The sequence below is a fragment of the Aythya ferina genome (assembly GCF_964211825.1).
Source record: "Aythya ferina genome assembly, chromosome: 22".
NCBI classification, from domain to species: domain Eukaryota; kingdom Metazoa; phylum Chordata; class Aves; order Anseriformes; family Anatidae; genus Aythya; species Aythya ferina.
This window is the reverse complement of record NC_140320.1, coordinates 5,206,333-5,224,744: the sequence shown is the minus strand read 5'-3', so window position 1 is coordinate 5,224,744 and position 18,412 is coordinate 5,206,333. Positions and strand designations below refer to the sequence as shown.

The window sequence follows — 18,412 nt, the reverse complement described above, 5'->3', positions numbered from 1 at the left end:
GCACTTTGCTATCCCTTCTCACGCGTAGGAATCTTAATTGGATTAAAATACAAGTCTGTATATTGTGGTTTTGCGTGCCATGGATCCCACCCTCCTGTTTTTAGCCACATTGGCCAAACTCAATGAAGTGCACGGTCAATGTTTTAGCTTTGCCTTTGGTGTCCCTCGGTTGGAGCTCATTAAGCATTCGGGGGAATAATAATTCTGGGACTTGAACTTTGATCTGAGGAATCTGGGAAAAGAAAGGGCCGGAAATTGCAGCGGCCTGATTAGCTACCCCAAGTTGATCAACTTTTCTGCCAGATGCAGGCAGAGCTCCCAGAGGCTGAAAGACGACGGCGAGGGCGAGCTGCCTCCGCCGTGTTGTGTCTGCGCTCCCATCGCATCCCGTTGCCGTCTCTAACGCAGATGGTGGCTTGAACCACTTCGCGCACACCCGGAGCCAACCAGAAGCTTTGTCCAAAATATCTGCTTGGCAGAGTTTTTTTTTTTTTTTTTTAACCCTAAGTATTTGTTTGCTAATTTTCACACATTTGGGAGTCGCGTGGTTTCATCTAGGACTGGAAACATCAAAATATCTTGAGGGAAGCTCAGCCAAACCTCTGAGGGAATGGGTATCTGGTGTCTGCCTCTGAATTTGGGGGAATTTCAGAGGGACAAGGTTGAGTTACAGCGTGGCGAGGCCAGGACAGACTGCGTGTGCCAGAGTTCTCTGCTCTAAGCCGTACTTTATTCCTCAGGAGGAAATCTAGATTGGGGTATAAAACCTAAAATGCTTGTATTCAGAACGAGGCAGAGTTTGTCATATATTTTCATTTTTCCAAAAATACCTTGAGATTTTCAACTCAAACTCAAATATATGTTTTGACAACCTAAATTCGATGACGAACCAGCTTCAGCGCTCTGCTGCATCTGCCTGGAAATCTTCTGACAATGGCGACTGAAAACTCCCAGCTCTAATTGAGTGAAACGTGAAATAAGTTTGAGACTCTGCTCCCTTACCCCTCGTACAGTGGGTGTACCTGCCACCTTTCGAATACCTCGAAACCACCGAAATGTTGAACCCTCTGTCTCTGGAAAGCTTGCCTTATCGTTTTCACTTTCTTAAGTCTTTTTACACCTTCAGTTTCTGTCAAGAGACACATCGAATGTCTACCTCGGTACCGAAGGGAAATAAATACCCCCAAGCAAGTGCTGCCTAGTGCCATGTTTCTGGGTGCTCGGCCAGCTGGCACAGGAGGAAGGGGATGTGGAGCTTTTCCAGAAGAGCTTCTGAGGAAGACGTTTTTTTTGGTTCCTGCTAGAAATCAAACACTAAATATTGTAGTTGAAAACCCAAATGATTTAGGTTCCAGAAATAAGATATCAGGAAGCGTAATTCCAATGCTGCTCGCTCCCCCTTTGTAGGGGAGGCGCTTTGCTCCTTCTCCCCCAGTGCTGCCTGGCTTCTGCCCCAGGCGTGGAGCAACGCGGCGCCTGTCAAACCGAAACGTACTCGGGATGTTTTTCGGCAGGGGAAATAATCACTGTCAGTGCGAGCGATGTTGTTTGAAAGAGACTTTCCTTTTCAAATGAAAAATGTCTTTTTGGCAAGCTCCCATCCATTTTCCAATCCAGATACTCCATGTTGTGGTTTTGGGTAGCATCAGAAGGTATTTCGAGCGCAATTTCAGATGCTGTATGCCAACTGCCCTCGGTTTTCCTGATGGAGAGGTGTCCCATTGTCCAAGAGCCAAACACTCTGCTTGATAGCAAGTTTTCTGTCCCTATGTGAAGCTGAATTTTATTTGGAGGCAGGAGGCATGGGGACTGAGGAAGCTGACACCATTCCAACATGTTGTTCATATCCTTAAGTCTTTTAATTTCCACTGGCTGCTGCTGCAATGGCACCATTTCACTGCATAAATTAATCAGAACACAAGATTTGTTGAATATGAGGACAAAAAAAAAAGGGGTTACACTTTAGTAAAGCTGCTATAGTCGGTGGTTAGTCCTTATTTTTCCCTCTATGGGTGAAACGGTTACACGAACCTCTGCTATTGTTGCAAGAAAAACTGGCTTCCTGTGATATAAAGTAATTTTTTTAAATAGGAAACATATGGCTGGGGCCCAACAACAAAGTAATATTCAGGTGCTGATGGCATATGCCTCCAGTCGTATTACAGGAAGCTATCTTGGAAATCTGGTGGCAGAGGCTTACACACTAATTTTCAGGAAGCGGGCTGGGGGGAGGGAATCCGAAACTGGTATCAGAAATACATTTACATTTTTAATTTCACTGCAAGTTCTTCGCTATTCCTATTTTAAAAGTCTGGGAGGTTCACTCCCTGTTAGCTGCAATGAGCAAATGCTGTGCTGGGTCTGCTCTGCTCCACTCAATGCTTGTATGAGAAGGAAAAAAGTGGTTTCATAAAGAGAGCCCCTCTCCAGGCTTGGTGACTCCCATGATTTCACCTCTGCACCTACATTTGCCACCTCTGCATCACGGAGGAGCTGAAATTGCTCTACAGACATCAGGGTTGAGGAGATGTTCCCCAGGGGAGGATCTCAGGGTCCGGGCTGCCCCTTGGCACCCGGGTTCCCACTTCGGGTTTTGCTGCAGGCTCTGCTGAACCTGTTGGTGAGCAAATCCCATGTTCCTTGTGCTGGCGATAAGAAATCTATTATTTTAAGTGACTATTATTGTCTTCCTTTTTGTGCCAACCTTGGAGGTGTTTGTAATTGTGCATCCCACCTACCCTACCACTAACTCCCAGCCTCCTTTCTCGAATTCATGTGATTTTTTCAGCCCAGCAGTAAGTCATTCAGGCTTTTCTTGCGTGTCATGGTTTCCAGGCCTCTTCTAATGCACATGTTGACTCTTCCCAATAAATCTGTCTCTTTGGTGAAGCAGCGTGCCCTGAGCTCAAGATGGAGCAGCTGGGCTTTTCCACGGTGCAGGACAGTGGAAACGTTCCCCGATTCCAAAGGATTCTGCCCTAAAAGTGACCAGCTGTGGCCTTAAAACTGCAGTTTGGGGTGTTGCTGTGTTGTAAGGTCTTTCTCTGCATTTCCCTGCCTCTTTCGTAGCTTGCTGGAAGCCCAGAGGTGGCTGCCACCGTGTGTGCTGAACAACACTGCTCTCCGTGTGGTTCTTGCGTTAATAGAGCCAAGCAGCAGGGAAATCAGGGAAGGAACTTGGACTGAGCTGTAGCTGGGGATTTTATTTTTATCTTCCCCTGCTGGTATTTCTGCCTACCTGCTCATAATCATTAATAATATTTATCTTTGTTTCCTCAGAACTGCAGAACCTGAGCCAAACTTCAAACTTCTTTTTTTTTTTTTTTCTGGGCACTGGCTGAAAACCGCAGCTGTGCGCTCCCATCGCAGCCCCGGTGCCTGGCTCTGCTCTCAGCTGGAGGCTTGGCTGGGGCTCGTGGCCCCAAGAACCTGAGCTGGGTCTGGAGGTTTGCCCTCCAGGTACTTCTCGAGATGTGGCAAACAAACGTGGGTGGGTAGAATTGGCCCTGGTGGTGGCACGGCTCTCCTTGGGCTCAGCGAGGATCGTGGGGCAGCATCAAGCCACTAAACTTTGTGGTTTTAGTTTTACCTCTCTTCACAGAGCTTGGCGCTTGCAATTGTTGTGTCTGCTGCGAAATAATCCGACCCTTTCCACCATCCCCTGTTCTTGCTTTCATTATTGTTCCCTTGCCCAATTAGTGCGCTCACACCTGCACCGTTGTCTTCATCCACAACTATGCCATTGCTTTAACCCTTTGGAGGGCCACAGCTGGGGAAATGTGGACGTGAGAAATCAAACTCTGGGCTTGCAGTGGCTTTTGTGTCAAGAAGGGACATCTGAATTTGCTTTATCGCTGTATTTTGGGAGCTGGCACCTCAGCAAAGCAGGGAGTGGGTTTTATTTGGGAAAGAGCTCTGAGAAGGGGCAAACGGCGCTAGGAAGTGTCTTAACTTTCAGCAGGAGAAAATCCTTAGGCAAGCAGAAGTCCCAGGGTTTTCCAGTAAGGAGTGAATTGTGTAAGATTTTTTTTTTTTTGGAGTTGCAGGAAGTTGCAGGGAGACATCAGAGCTCAGCAGGATTGATTACGGGTCTGCGACTACACGTCTTGGCTAGCGCCATAATAAAAGTGACAAACGAGGACGAATAGCACGTCTGCGAGGAACTTAGCATGAGTGAATGAAAAAAAAAGCACGGTGTAATTTATTGTCAATGAAGAACATCGGGAGGAGAGAGGGAACCTAATTCATCCCGCTTAATTAGGTATGGGACTGAAACCTTGGGCTTCCAAGCTCCAGCCACGGAGGTGCTTGGTGCCTCGGAGGGCTCTGCCTACGAAATCCGAAAATGAATTTTAATTGATCGGTTCAAACGTCTGCCAGAACAATAACGAAAATAAAAGCCTGCTGAATGTAGCTTGTATGGGAATGTCACCGTTAGCAGCAGCTTCCAGAGGCTTCACCTGGGCCTTGTTCTGCATGGCCGGGGCTATTTTAGCCCTACAGCTTGTGCTAGGAGGCTGGTGGCCGGGCTGTGTGGCCTCACATCCCTGGTGCCCCAGCTGGAGAATATTTGCTGGGGGGCACTTGCAGGACCCTGGGTCAGCCTGATTTGGCTGCGGGCAACTCCTCAGAGCCCCCAGGTAGTGCAAGAACCACCCTCAGCCCACCAAACAGCATCCTGCTGCTAACAAAGCAAACAGCAGGCAGTCCCCAGGTAGCCTTCCCTTTTACCAAGCTGTAGGAAACACTAAATCTGTGTACAGGGATGGGGAAGGAGCCAGGGGATGGGGTGAAAAGCAGCACCTTCTGGCCCGAAAACCTGTCCTCGGGCAGAAAGCACAAAGGATGTTTTTGTGAGGCTGTGCCAAAGGGATCCCACCGTGCCACCACCCGCTGATAAAGGGGAAATTTTGTGTGGTGTAAGTCCCAAGGTGTGCCCTGGTGAAGCTTCAGGCCAAAGCAGCGTGGTCAGCTTGAGGAGAGCATCCCAGAACGGGAATGTTTTCACAAATAAAGGAACCCCCCCCCCCCCAAAAAAAAAAAAAACACCCACTACAGCTCTTCCTCCCCTGACAGTTTGTCGGCAGTGCCTGGGTTGTGTGTGCAATCTCGGCGTGAGCCAGTCGCTTGTCCTACAAAAATGATTTGTTAGACAAGGAGAGCCAGGGCTGGGAGCAGGGGGAGGCGGAGGGAGCCGGGGTGGTGGAGGGGGAACCTTGGAAGGGATTCAGGAATGACTGATGGGCTCGGCTGAAAATGCAAGCCGCCTAATACCTTACGGAGGGGGGCCGAGAGGTGGAAGGGGGAGCAGGGAGAAAAGGCAAATGCCGCGCGGGCTGGCTGCCCCAGCAGCGTGAGATTTTTATTTTTTCGCTGCTAAATGCAAAATTGATTTTTTTAGATGCATAAAAAGAGGGGGAGGTGGAAGAAGGGATGAAAAAATGGAGCCTCTACCTCTCATTCTACCTCTGGTAGTTCGCAGACAAAGAAAGCTGGAGCAGACGCCCCAGACAATGGCTCGTCCTTTCTGCCGTGAGCATTTGCCTTTCTCAGCAGTAAAGGTTTGAAAAACAACAACAAAACAAACCAAAAATAATAATAAAAAAAAATCCACGAGAACCAGCAAAACCTCCCTGAAAGAATGAATTAAAAAGATGACCCCGGCAAATGCGGCAGCCTTTTGATTTGACGAGGAGCCGAGTTGGTGCAGCGTGTCAGCAGAGGTGCTGCGGTTTGGGCTTTTTTATTTGTTTCCTGGCGCTGGGACCGCTCCTTTTTAGCCTGCTCGGCTTCTCCCTCCCTCCGCCTGTCCTTCTCTTCCTCTTCTCGCATCCCTTTTCCTTCCTCCCTTTTTTCTCTCTCGCCCCCTCGCCCTCTCCTCCCTGCATTCCCACATACATTACCCCTTCCTTTCATCTCGGGGCTGACCTGAAATGACCTTTTGCCTGGCACTAGACGTGACTTAACTGATAATAGCAGGGGCCTCGAGCGGTGGCTTGTCTGAGCACGTAGAGGGAGGGGAGGGAAAGAAAAAAAAAAAAAAGCTTTTTTTTTTTTTTTTTTTTTTTTCATGGGGAAAGCATGGGTTTCTCTTTGTAGCAGCGTTTCCTGCGAGGTAGCAATTAATGCCACTTTGTGCTGCTTATTGCCTCCTAGATAAACTTCCAAAGCTGTGTCTATCCCCAGGTGCTTGTAGGAGCCCGGGAGGGACGAGAAAAGAGGGGCAAGCGGTGCAAAACCCCGCGCCACCATTCCCATGAGCGGCTGCCCGCGCTCTGCATTGCGTCTCCGCGTCTTTGTGCTCCTGCTTCAGCCACAGCCTTGTTGGAACAGCCCAACCATCCTCCTGCCTCAACCAACCACCGCTTCTAGGTGACTAATCTGGGCGAAAGGTTATTATTTGGCCTCTTCTCGTCCCCCCAGCGTGGTGCAGATAAGATTGCAGCCAGGCCCGCCGGGTCTCTCTGGTTTTCTTTTTTTTTTTTCTTTTTTTAATTTTAACTATTTATTTGGGGATTCGGCGAGGTTGGGCGAGTTTCCACAGCAACGCCTGCGAGTCTCGAACATGAAAGGGCTCTTATTGTGCCATGTGGTGCCTCGGAGAGCCAGAGAAAGGAGGAGGCGGGGAGGAGAATTCCTCTTGAAAGCAACAATAGCGAGACACTCTGTGAACTTCGGGGCTTTAGAATAAAGTTTGGAGAGGGGAAAAAAAGGGGGCTGCAGCGGTCTGCGGTGAAAAAATGTGCTGACTTACGGAACTTGGGATAAAGAGGTGTACGTGTTTATAGAAATATGAATTAATTAGCTGTTAAATAAGAGCTTAATATATATACGCGGATGGAGTTCTTTTCTCTGGCAGATCATTTAGCTGCTCGGGCTGTCAGACTGCCCAAGCAGATCAGAGCCTCGGGGTCAGAACCCGAGATATGGTTTTTATTTAATTTTATTTTTTTTTTGAACTTTGTGCTGCTTTTTTTCTTTCGAGAGAAAGGAAAAGGGGTGGGTGTTAAAATGTCAAGGAAGGTACCGTAGCCCGGTCTGTTTTCCATTGTCCGAAATAATGGGGCGACCGAAACCCCAGACAATGAGGAAACGGGGATAATAGGGTCGCTAAAGGATGCAGAGCAGAACTCCATGAATGGCTGCATGCAGAGCCGAGCTGGGTCCAGGGGAGCTTATTAGTTCAGATTTTCCACCGCCTTGCCCAGGCCTGGGCAGGGAGTGCACGTGGTGCCACTCGAGCGTCCCCGTGCTGGGTCCCCAAGGGGTTTCTTTGCTCCAGACCTGTGCTGAGCCCCACGTTTGGGCTCTCCCTCCCTGAACTTTGCTGCTCCTGCGTGGGGCCAGCTCAAGGTGCCCCTGAGCACGCTCATAAGCCCAGAGTGGCTGGGTGCAGATGCGTCCTTAAATATTTAGGGATTAATGTAAGCTCTCAGGCCATGAAGGGGCTCCCATCGCAGAGCGGGGCAGTGCTTTGCTTGGGTTAACACGCTCTGGTGTCTCTTCCCCTGCAGGTTTGAGTGTGCATTGCAGAGCTGGAGGGCACTGGCACCTTGTCACCTCCTGGAACCGAGCGAGAACGCGTCTCCAGCTCCGGCATCCACCAGCTCCGTGCGTTCTCGGTACACGGGATGAGGGCAGAGTGGTGGGGAACAGGGATGGCCAACCACGAGATCCCATCCCAGCAGCTTTCTGGGTTCCTTCAGCTTCAAAGGCACGCTTTGCTCAGCGAGATGTTAACCACCGGGGCTGGGCAAGCCTCAAAACTCCACGAGAAACTTGGCCACGTCTCCCGGGCTTTGATGTAATTTATCTGGGGTGATCACGCAGCCTGCCGAGAAATTCAGATGGTTTCCACACCTCAGTCATTACTCCTAGAACAAGGTCTCGGAGTTCCCCTGGAACTTCATAGGAATATCACCTTTTGGCAGAGGAGGAAAGAAAAAAAAAAATAAAGGACTTCCCTGGTAGTTAACATTGCCCTAGCAATTTTAAATCAACCACGTGTCGTTTGTGCAGTGCTTCAGGTCCACTTTTTGCTTTGTGATATGCAAATCCTAATGCATTAATTTGTCAGTAATGTTAACAGAAGGCAGAAAGGTATAAAAATATATAAAGATGTGGCTGAATTAAAACAGTGGGAGACACAAATACTGGGGGAGTCACTGTCTCTTTGTGAAGTCTCTGACTCCAGGGTGTTTAATCTCCTGATCTTGATACACGTTTGGAAGTGTATTGTGTATGCACACAATGTTTGCTGTCCTGGAACAGTTTTTATAACCCGGTTGCTTTTTCCCAGCATTGTAGTGCACGCACTTTAGAAACTTTACATTTGGAATAATCCCATACAACTACTTGGGGCGCTCTCCCTCTCCAGTACAAATTCACGCTCTGTTCTTAATTAATTACCTGGGTTTCCAGCTCCTCTTTTTAGAGGACAGTCACTAAATTGAGTGAAGTGGATTAAATTACTGATGCAGGTGAAGGACAAGGCAAATCATGGTTTATTGCCTGAAAAGCATGACTACCTGAAGTGATGATTGTATATTCCTAAGCATGTTAAAGTGTCAGCTGGCTAAACGTCTCCGGTGGTAGTATCATAAAAGATTTCGGGTTTCTTTCATACCTAGGCTGCCTGGAAGTTGGGCTGAGATCTGTCAGGACAGTATTGGCACTAAACCTTCCTCTAATTTTTAAAGGATATGTGAACGTGAGAGTAAGTTGGGTTAAATCTCTGCTCTCTTTGTCAATAAGAAAAAAACGTTGTGGTGAAAAAGTGAAGTGTGTTTGCCTTTGATGGCCGGTCAGGTTAAGGAATAATGGCATATTATGGGTTAGCAGCCAATGGAGCTGTGCCTGTAACTCAAGTGGCAGTGGCTCTGCTGAGTGTTTCAGGTTCAAAGGCTTTCAGTGGTGCACGAAGGACACAGCATGAAAACGCCCGTGTGGGCAGCCTGTGCCAGCGGCCCTGTGCTGCAAAGGGAAGAGCCTTGGGGTTTCACTGAAGGCCACATGAAGGCACCCAAGGCTCCAAGGCTCACCTCGTCCATTGCCTCAGGTTCCTCTGAGCACTTGAAGCCAGACAAGGGGGAACGGTAAGCAGAAAGTAGAGAGAACATCACGAGTAGTCTCTGCTCCAAAAACTTCCAATCTGTATTTGGAGCCCCTCTCACAGCGGGGTAACAGGCGCTGGGTAATGGGAATAAAGCAGCATATGGTGTGCCAGAAGCTTTACGGTGTGGTGTAGAGATGCTTTTGTACTCTGTGAGCTACCTGTGGGGCAGTCACTCCTCGTACAGCGAGCTTCACAAAAGTGGCTGTCCTCTAGGACCAGACAGGGGAAGGGGCACAGTGTCCCAGCAAGCTGACAGTAAGATCCCAGAGTGCTCCGAAACGATCCTCATGTCTACCCAAACCAGAGTGTCTCACAGAAAACTTGCTGCTCGCTTCTCTTCTGATTCAGACAGGAGCTCCCTTGATGCTCTGAGCCTTGCAGGCTTGTGTCGTGCCCGACACCAAACCCCGTTGGTTCCTCTGTGATCGGTGGCTTAGCTTCGGCACGCTCACGGCACCAACAAAAAGGGATTTTTAGATAAGCTGGGCTCATTAGGAAATCCTTTCAGAAACTGTGGAGTACACTGAGCACATGGAAATGGCTGGTAAAGGCATTTGTATTCCTCAGTAATTTGAAAATCAAGGAACATAAAAAGGAAACGATGTCCGCAGTGAGCTGGATGGCGTTGCTGCATCTCGGGAGAGGCGAGCTGGAAACTGGAGTGTTACTTAAGAGTTTTGACCCCTGAAACTTGGGTCTCCTTCCAACTGGCAAGCGAGCAGCACTAACCATGCAGCAGGGCTGGGTCTGTCTCACCAGGTCCTCCAGCTGCTTTCAGCAGGGAAAGAAGAGAGAAAGCTTCAGAGCCTCTTTCCTAGCCATGTGTCCTCTCCTGACTGCCTCCTGCTGCACATGATGCGGCGTGGGCTCAGTGGACACGGCTGATGGTGGTGGAGACACAGTTCTGGTTTGGGCTCTCATCTCTTTTGTTCATTTAAACCCTCCTCTTTTCTCTTAATTTCATCCCGTAGCCTTGGACACGTGAGCAGGAGTGGAAGCGCTCGGGGTCTCTCTGCAGCTCGCAGCCGAGTGCTGGAGGTTGGTGCTGGTTGGTTTGGAAAAAAGCGGTGCCATTTCATCACCTGATGCTCTTCCAGCTCAGGAGAGGGGCCCGCAGCTGGGCTGAGCATTGGCAGGCATCAGAGCATTGTGTCTGCATGTGCTTTAATTAACCACAAGCATTCGGGAAAGATTTTCTTAACCGAGGCTTACGGAGCAGGCTGGGATCTGCAAATTTTAGGTACAACTTGCAGGCAAAAGTGGTGTTGTACTGATCTTGTGACACAAGACGGGTGTTCAGACTGAAGAAGGCTCCTTGATGAGGAAATTATTTTCCCCTGGAAGTTTCAAATAGAAAGAAAATAAGCTGCTAATGCAGAAGAAAGGCAAAGATTTCCCCCGATTTTTATTTATTTATTTATTTTCCCCAGAAATTATTTTCAATGAGAGCTTTTGGTTTGAGTTGACTGTGCTCTGCCTGCCTGCTGCCAGCACCTTGCCTTGGTTTTGTCCCATGGCCATTAAGGGAAAGTAGAGACAAGATTGTTGAACTACACCTACTACGTTTTCCAACCCATATATGAGATATCTTGAGTTGTAGGCACTGCTTTTAAAATGTACAAGTGTGAATTTCTGAAGTTCCTGATAGCAATCTGCCTTAAAACACAGGTGTGGAGTGCTGTGTACTTTGCAGGCTGTTCTTTCTTTCGCATGGCTGCTACCCCCGAGGTATTTTAAGCATTTTGAAGGGTCAGCAGACAGGTAAACAAGAAAGATGCTGTAGCATCTCCTCGTAGTGTAGAGCAGGGGAGCTGAGCACCAGGTATTGCTCCTGCCTCATTACAGTAAAGCTGCAGCTGGAGTAGCTCTGCTTTTTCTTCTGATGTATGGCTGTGTTCGTAGGTGAGGTTCATTAATGATTATAATTTAATTGCATAAATTTCTCGCGTGCTGATGGAAGAATAGGCCCCCTGCTTAAGTATCTGAAGCGTTCTGGAGTGTTTTTTCCTTTCCTTCTCCTGGTATTATGACTTGTTTCTCTAAACGTTGTTTTTGTGTAATTATTTGTTTAAACGTCAGAAAAGCCACAAATCCTGCAAACACTTACCACTAGGTGTAGCACTCAATACCAAGTCTTGCAGTCCTGCTGACTTTTTTACAATTATGTATTTATGGCAGGAGTACGTTTTAAAGTGCTTTCCAAGTAAACACAAGACAAAATTCCGTTTGCATGAAAGCTTTGCTGAGATGTGTATGTATTTATTGCATTTACCTCTGCAACAAATGAAAGGCTTTCAGCTCCCTGGCAGTTATCAAGGTAGTTACTTCAAGGTCTGCAGTGAGACGGGGATATGTGAATGCACCCAGGCACTTTAAAACCTACTAAATCAGTAAAAGAGCTGATCAAAAAGGAGAAGTATTCTGCACGGTGGTGGTTTGCACGTTAAAAACACCAATAGCCACGTAAATAGCCAGCAGCACTCACAGGACAGGGTACTTGTAAATTCATGGGTTGTAAGACAAACACGCTGTGGCACTCAGTTTGACTCTGCAAACTACTTAAACAGGATAAGCCACGACAATTTGCCAACTGCCCAAGAAAGGATGAGGTTTTAAGAAGAAAGGAAAGTTCTTGGATTAAATGAGCTATTGGGCAGTGGTCTGAAAGGGAAGAGAATGTGTATTTGGGGGAAAAGAAGACAAAGACAACAGATGCTTTCAGAAGAAAGTTAGAAATGTAGTGGTGCAAGCTCAGGCTGTTCGGGAATTTCTGAATAAAGGCTTTTTGGTAGTAAAGTGTCAGTATAACCAAAATCGAAACTTTTCATACTATCAGTTCTAATTTCAGATTGGATGACAAAGAATCATGCTGTCTCTTTCTCCATCTTGTAAAGTAAAATACTGTTACGTTATATCAAGGTTCCCCAAATCATGGTGGTCACACTTGAAATAGTCCATCTCAGACTTCATTTTTTTGGTCCGTCTGAGACCGCCTTGCTCCTGGCGATGCTGTGTGGCTGCTACTCCCAGGGAGCCCCCTACAATCACAGATGTTTCTTGGGGGCAGTTGCTGATTTTCACGTTGTTCCATGTCTTTGCAAAGTGCTGGGGAAACCCTCAGCAAGGCGATGAGCCTCAGGAGCAAGCTGGTAAAATCCTAGATCCATGGAAAATTCAGAAAATTCTGATTTAAAAAATTAAGTATTCATATAGTCCTTTTGTTATAAATCTCAACAAAAACAAAGAAAATTAAACTTTTACCTTTCTCCCTCTCTCCCCCACAGACTGTTATGGGTTAAACACAATGTTATATAAAGAAATGTAGCATATAATCCAGAGGTAAAGCCCAATAACTCTCTCTGCTGCAGAATTTGCTTTATAAATGACTTTCCACTCCTCTCACCCCGCTCTGGTTCCAGTGCACTGTGCGTGCTGGCAATGAAGCCTTTTTTTGTTGGAGTGCCAAAGTTGAACTCACCAGTGACTGTTAAGTGGAAAAAAAAAAAATGAAATGGATCCATTTGTTTCGTGGGGATGATGCGTATCCTGTGAAAAGCACTCGGAGCTGAAATTTAAGGCAGACCGTGCTGGCTTTTAGCTGAGGGAGGTGACTGGGGAGATGGTGTGTTATTGCCTTGTATTTAACGTCTCTGCTCTGTTTGTTGTGTATATAGACAGTTGTCATTTTCCTCTGAGATGTTTACGGACGAAATATGGAACTTGATTTTGCTGCTCGCTCCTGGAAAGTGCCTGGGAAGAGCTGAGTCTGGAGGTCTGCACGCAGGAACTGGTGGGCTGAGGGTCTGGTTGTGGCAAGCCACAGATTTAGGATGTTTGCTTTATGTTGGAATGCAGTTGCCCTTCAAAGAAATCTTCCATCCTTGGATGTAAGATCAAGGAGAAGAGTAAAAAACCAAACCAAACCAAAAAAACACCACCACTACCACCAAAAAAACACCACCTGACCCTGTCTGGGTTTTGGGGGAGCTACCATTAGATTCCAGGGTCCAATCTCACTCCCGTGCCACCGTGATATCTGAAAGAGTCCTCCTGCCTTTTTGCCTGTCCCTTGCAGTGCTACTGGTGGTTATCTGCTCTGAACTGTCTCGTGTTTGGGTGCTGATACTCACTGCACTGTGCCCTGCTTGACTGGCACTTTTACCAGACTGCTGGGATTAGGAACCAGCAAAGTCGTTAATCCCAAAGAGGTTGATAAATGGCAAGTCCTCCTATGCTGACAAAACCATCCCACCGATTCCATGTGAGATAATGGCTTTAGTTATACTTGATCAGAAGCAAAACTCTAAACGTTTTCCCCTTATATCAGAAAATACTACCAAATCTTGATTAAGGTAGACAGGATTTTTTTTCCTTTTTCCTTTTTTCCCTTTTAAAGTATCACGTCTTATTGCATTTAGATCTTTTTAGTAAAGACATAGCACAGCCCCTTCAGAAGCATCACACTGCAGCAGCACCTTTCTGCAAGTATTTATCATATGTACCTGTGCACACACAACATTTAGCCTTGTAACAACTCTCCTTGGGTTTCATTTGAACTGTGAAAAATGAAGTTCCCTGAGCTCAATGCTGTTGCTAGTGCGGTTTGTCTTTTCTCCTCCCTTGATCAAATTTATTTGCCTGGAACAGAAAACCTGAGGTTGTCCTAGGAAGTACTCATTATTTGTTATCCTGCAAGAAGACTCTGAAAAGCTCAAATAACTGAAGAGGTCCAGCGGGGTGGCTCCTGGCATCTTGTGCCCTGCTCTGCAGGGGATGTGCTTCTGGAGGTGTCACTGCCCTTGCCATGGTGTGGGACACTCTCCTCAAAACACTTCTGAGTGGTGTGAGAGCCTGCTTGCTTGGCTCTTTTTTTTCTTTCTTTTTCTTTCTTTCTTTTTTTTTTTTTTTTTATTCTTTTTCTTTTGCTTTACATCTTAATGTAATGTTGAGTTTGAATCCTTGGGAATTTTGCAGCTGTGGTTGGATCTTTCCTGCATTATCTATTGCCTTTTTCCAGTGCTGTCTCAGATTTATCATAGCAATCTTTGTAATAATTACACCCAATTCCTTTGAGTACTTTTGTTCAGAGATGTGAAGGGTCTCACCCAAAGTTAGGTGGAAAACCAGCCCAGGCTTGGGAACTGCTGCTCTCCCCATAGCTGCTCCGTTGTCATGTCCTAGCAGGCAACTTCTCTGCACTGCCTTCAAAGTGAAACCTTCTCCTGGTTTAATATGTTTAGATTACCCGCTGATTTCTGGAAAACATGCCAGCTACTCCTATTTAATATTTTATCAATAGATGAAGGCAACAGCTCCTCTATCATAATAGATCCTAGAGCTGAAAGATACTTTTTAGACAGTTTGCTCATATCTTCATGTACAGTTGTGGGTTTCTCTCAGTTTCTTGCCTCTGAGCCCAGGTACTTTGGTTAAACCCAAGTATAACTTCAGAAAGACATCTGGTCTTACTGTTCTAATACTTCATCAGCACTAAAAACCCCAAAGCAGGTCAGCATTTTGTTCAGACTTGACGCTCGGTACTTTCACTGCACCTCCACCAAAAACCCTTCTGTAATGTGGATGCTGAATGTTACTGTGGCAGCCCTGAGGGGAGAAAGGGGCAAAAATTCAACGTTGCATCTTCCTTTTGTATCTTCCTTGCTTGGAGACAGCCTGCTTTGCTGGCACTGGCTCGAAAGCTTCGTCCTGTGGCATCCTTTCCCCCATCCCGGTGCTGGGATCTCCTGTGGGCACCTCTCCTGGGGACGTTTGCCTACACACTGTTGCCTAAAGCAAGGCAAAGCCCTTCTACTGGGGTGGGCTGCCCACCTGCAGGCTGAGTGTCTGTAGGAACGAGGTCTCCTGGGTCACATTTTCCTCTGTGCAAGGTAGGAATGAGCGTCAAATGGGAGGCGAAGGAAAAAAAACATCTTTGGGAACCCACATCTGCTTGCTCTGCCAACGAGGTCTCTGTGGTTTGTCGTCTGGGAGGTTTCCAGCCTGCCTGTGCTCCTTGATGCCAGCCCCACTGCTGGCATCCTAAAACTCACCCCGCATTGTACCTCATCAGCCAGAGGGCCCCCAGGAACCCCACAGCCCATCTAGGGGTGGTTAAAGGAGAGGTGGGAAGGACTGGCTCTTTCTCCAAACGCTCCCAGGCAGAACGAGCTCTTCTGCAGCTCCAGCAGGAATCTGGGAGCCCCATTCCCGCTGAGAATCAATAGATTTCAGACTTCTGAGTCACTTCACTCCTTTTGAAAAACCTCTGCGCAGCCAAAAGCTTAAGATTTCTGCTGAGAAGACCAGAAAGGGAGCCCCACCCTTCAGGGTCTTTCTTTAATTTGCCCTTTCCCGCTAACAATTGAAGGAGGGATGCATCCCAGCACCAAGAACAATGGAGCTGAGCGCCAGCAGCCCGTGGCCTTGGGGAAATCTCTCGCTGTAGGACTTGGAGCAGCCACGGGGAAGCACCGACAGGTAGGGCTCAGCTCGCCGGGTAGCGGTGCTGGCACATGCAGCCGTGCCTGCTGCCTGCATATGGTGGAAAAATCACGCTGCGGCTCCAATTCCTCCGGGCAAAGAAGATGCTGTAAATAGCATGGCCAAGTTTCAAGCTCTCACAGTACAGTGGGAAGCGATCCAGCCTTTTCTGGTGTCAGGAAGGAGAGCAAAAACGCAGTTTATGCATCCTAGGGGGAAAAGAGAAGCAAAGCTGCCCCAGCTGGAGCTGTTAGCTCGGGGAGGGGCAGCCATTTGGCTCTCATTAGGACTGGCAGCAACAGTTCCCTACTGGATCTTGGTGAATGTGCGTTGGTGGGCTCTGTTCTTCACCCCAGGAGGGACTGATGCCACGCCAAAGTCTGTTTCAGGTCTGCGCCTCGGGGCACAGCTTAATGGTTAGGCAGAATATGGAGGCAGCAACCCCAAACGCAAGGAGTTCCTCTGTCTAAAGCTTGTGCACTTCCCTGTAGGCTTTTCGTTTATCCAGGCTTTCCCTGATCCTTGTCCTGAATCACGGATACCTGGAGGAGACTGTCCTCCAGCTGCCGATGGTCCATTTGGAGACCCAATAGCTTCTTGGTATAGGACAAGTCTCCCTTTTCTGCTGTTTTGCAATCCTGCCCAACTCTTTGCTCTTTAAAGGCCCTAATTGCATCCAAAAGTGCGTTTAAGGCAGGTAGGGCTGAGCCCGATTTTCCTCAAAGAACCCAATAATCCCGTGGCAGGACACGATATGGAGCTTTTTGGAGGTCCAGGCCTTGTACCACTGCCATGCCGTGCTCCATGTGGTCTGCAAACAGCTCCCAGCAGGCTGGATTTTCGTGGACTTGAGTGCCCCAAATGATTTTTTCCTTTGAGAAGGAAAACTGGAGGTAGAGAGCTTCCCGTTTGGACACGGGGCTCGTCTGCAAGCGAGGCCAAGGCTGTGCGAAACAAATCGTCGTGCCAACTGCTGTGGGTAATTGGGCATGAAGGGGATCAGCGGGGCTGTTGTGGCTCACAGGCAGCAAGGGAAATGGCTCCTGAACACCACACAGCAGCCTCAAGGTGCTCGGCAGCTCCGCCACAAACATTGTGGGGCTGGCCGAGCTCTGCAGGGATAACGCATGGCATCTGGCTCCTGCTCCTGGTGGGAATTTGGGGGTAACTCCTGGACACCACGTCACAGCCTTCACTTGCTCTGCTCATCCTGCTGGGCTGCAAGAGTGGTGATGAGCTACTGAGGGAGACAAGAATGTCTAAAATCACCACATCTTGCTAAGTGAGAGTGTGTTTGAGCCCTGGGTTCATCAATTCAGAGCTTTAGAGTCACTTTTTTTAGTCATAAGTGGCACTGTGTCTGCCTGCTTCTGATGTCTCGTGGTTAATGAAGCCCTGGCAGGCTGAGTTCTCTTGGGCAGCTGGCCTCCACAGCCATGGGAGGTGTCTGAGATGTCCAGGGATAAAAATCCAGCTGAGCTGCCAGGTTTTTTGTCCTGTTAGGGACTTCCCAGGCTCCAGGAAAGCTTCAGGATATGAATTGGAAGTGTGCCAAAAGGAAAAGTCTTTAGGTTGGCACGCTGGGGTTTGGTTAGCCTGAAGTTGCTGCTTCTCCAAATCTGCAGGAAGCTCTCTCTGGGGATTTCCAAAATCTCAAATTAGGCAACCATGGCTTGTTTTTGTCACGCAGTTTTGGGGCTTTTTCTTTTATGATCCTGAACAAAACCAGGAAGAGCAGGGATGTGTAGGCAGTTAAACTTCTTAAAAATGTTTGGATTGCCCTTAGGAGCAACAGAGACCCCCCGGTGATCCTGAAACCTACCCGTGCGAGTACAGAAACATTTGCTTTCTACATTGGGTCTGCTTTAAAGGCCATATTTGTATGGAGCCCAGGGATTTAAGGCCCTGCCATGGCCTGTCCTGCTCGAATCAGAGCCTGCAGCCTTGTGAAGGCTGGGGTTGCTCAGAGACAGAGGTCCTGATTTTTTTTTTTTTTTCCAACCTAGTTTAAGATGCAGAGTGGTATTCATCACCTTAGGGGTCTTGGGGATGGTAACAACCCACCAGGCTTTAATTCTGGTTAGTGCTCCTTGCTCCCACCACATTATGGCCTCTGTTCTTTCGTTATAGCTCGTCGGATGCTTGGTGTTTTCACGGAGGCCGGGACATGGCACTGGGGGCCAGCACAGGCTTCGTTACAAAAGGCCGAATTCCCCATCCTGTTGGGGATGAGAACCGGGATGGGAGAACGAAGTGTGACCTGTAGAGAATATCGGAAAGCAACTGCAAAGCTTGAAACACAAGGAAAAGCTTTAAAAATAACCCATGCGTTTGTGATCCAAAGCCCCGGCGTGATTCCCGCTGGAGGGAAGGACAAAGCTCCCCGGGATTGCAGACAGGACAGGATCAGGCCCTAACCAAACGAAAGGGCTTTGTTTGCCTGTTTGTTACCAGCAAGTCTTCACCTATGACAAATTCAGATAACTTTTGTTCAGGAATCCGACGACCTAATTTTTTTTTTCTGATCAGCTTCATTATGCGGCGTTCTTTCCTTGTTTTAAAGCAGGTTTGGGACGAGAAGGTTTGAAGGAGAATTCCCATCTGTTATCGAAGCATTTAATCATTCTTTAAAAGCCGGTGCCGTTTTATTTTCTCTGGGGAGCGAGCAGCATTAGCCGAAGCATAAAGCAAACTATACCAAGTGCAGAAAAAACTCAGCCTGATGTCCTGTTTGACAAAGTGACCTGCAGGTCACAACCTGAGTTTATTGATCTGTGGGGCCTTGTCTGGGTGTCGGGCATGTTTTCTGGACTTTGG

The 18,412-nt window shown here is 47.8% G+C and overlaps 1 protein-coding gene across 1 annotated transcript in view; it reads left to right on the top strand.

Moving 5' to 3' along the window:
- Positions 1 to 17,918, top strand: part of LOC311422593 (uncharacterized protein) — a 113,978-nt gene extending 96,060 nt beyond the window's left edge. Inside the window, exon 3 of the transcript XR_014685424.1 lies at positions 17,726 to 17,918. The gene's annotated coding sequence lies outside the window, so the exon portion shown is untranslated. The remainder of the gene's footprint in view (positions 1 to 17,725) is intronic.
- The last annotated feature ends 494 nt before the right edge of the window (positions 17,919 to 18,412 follow it).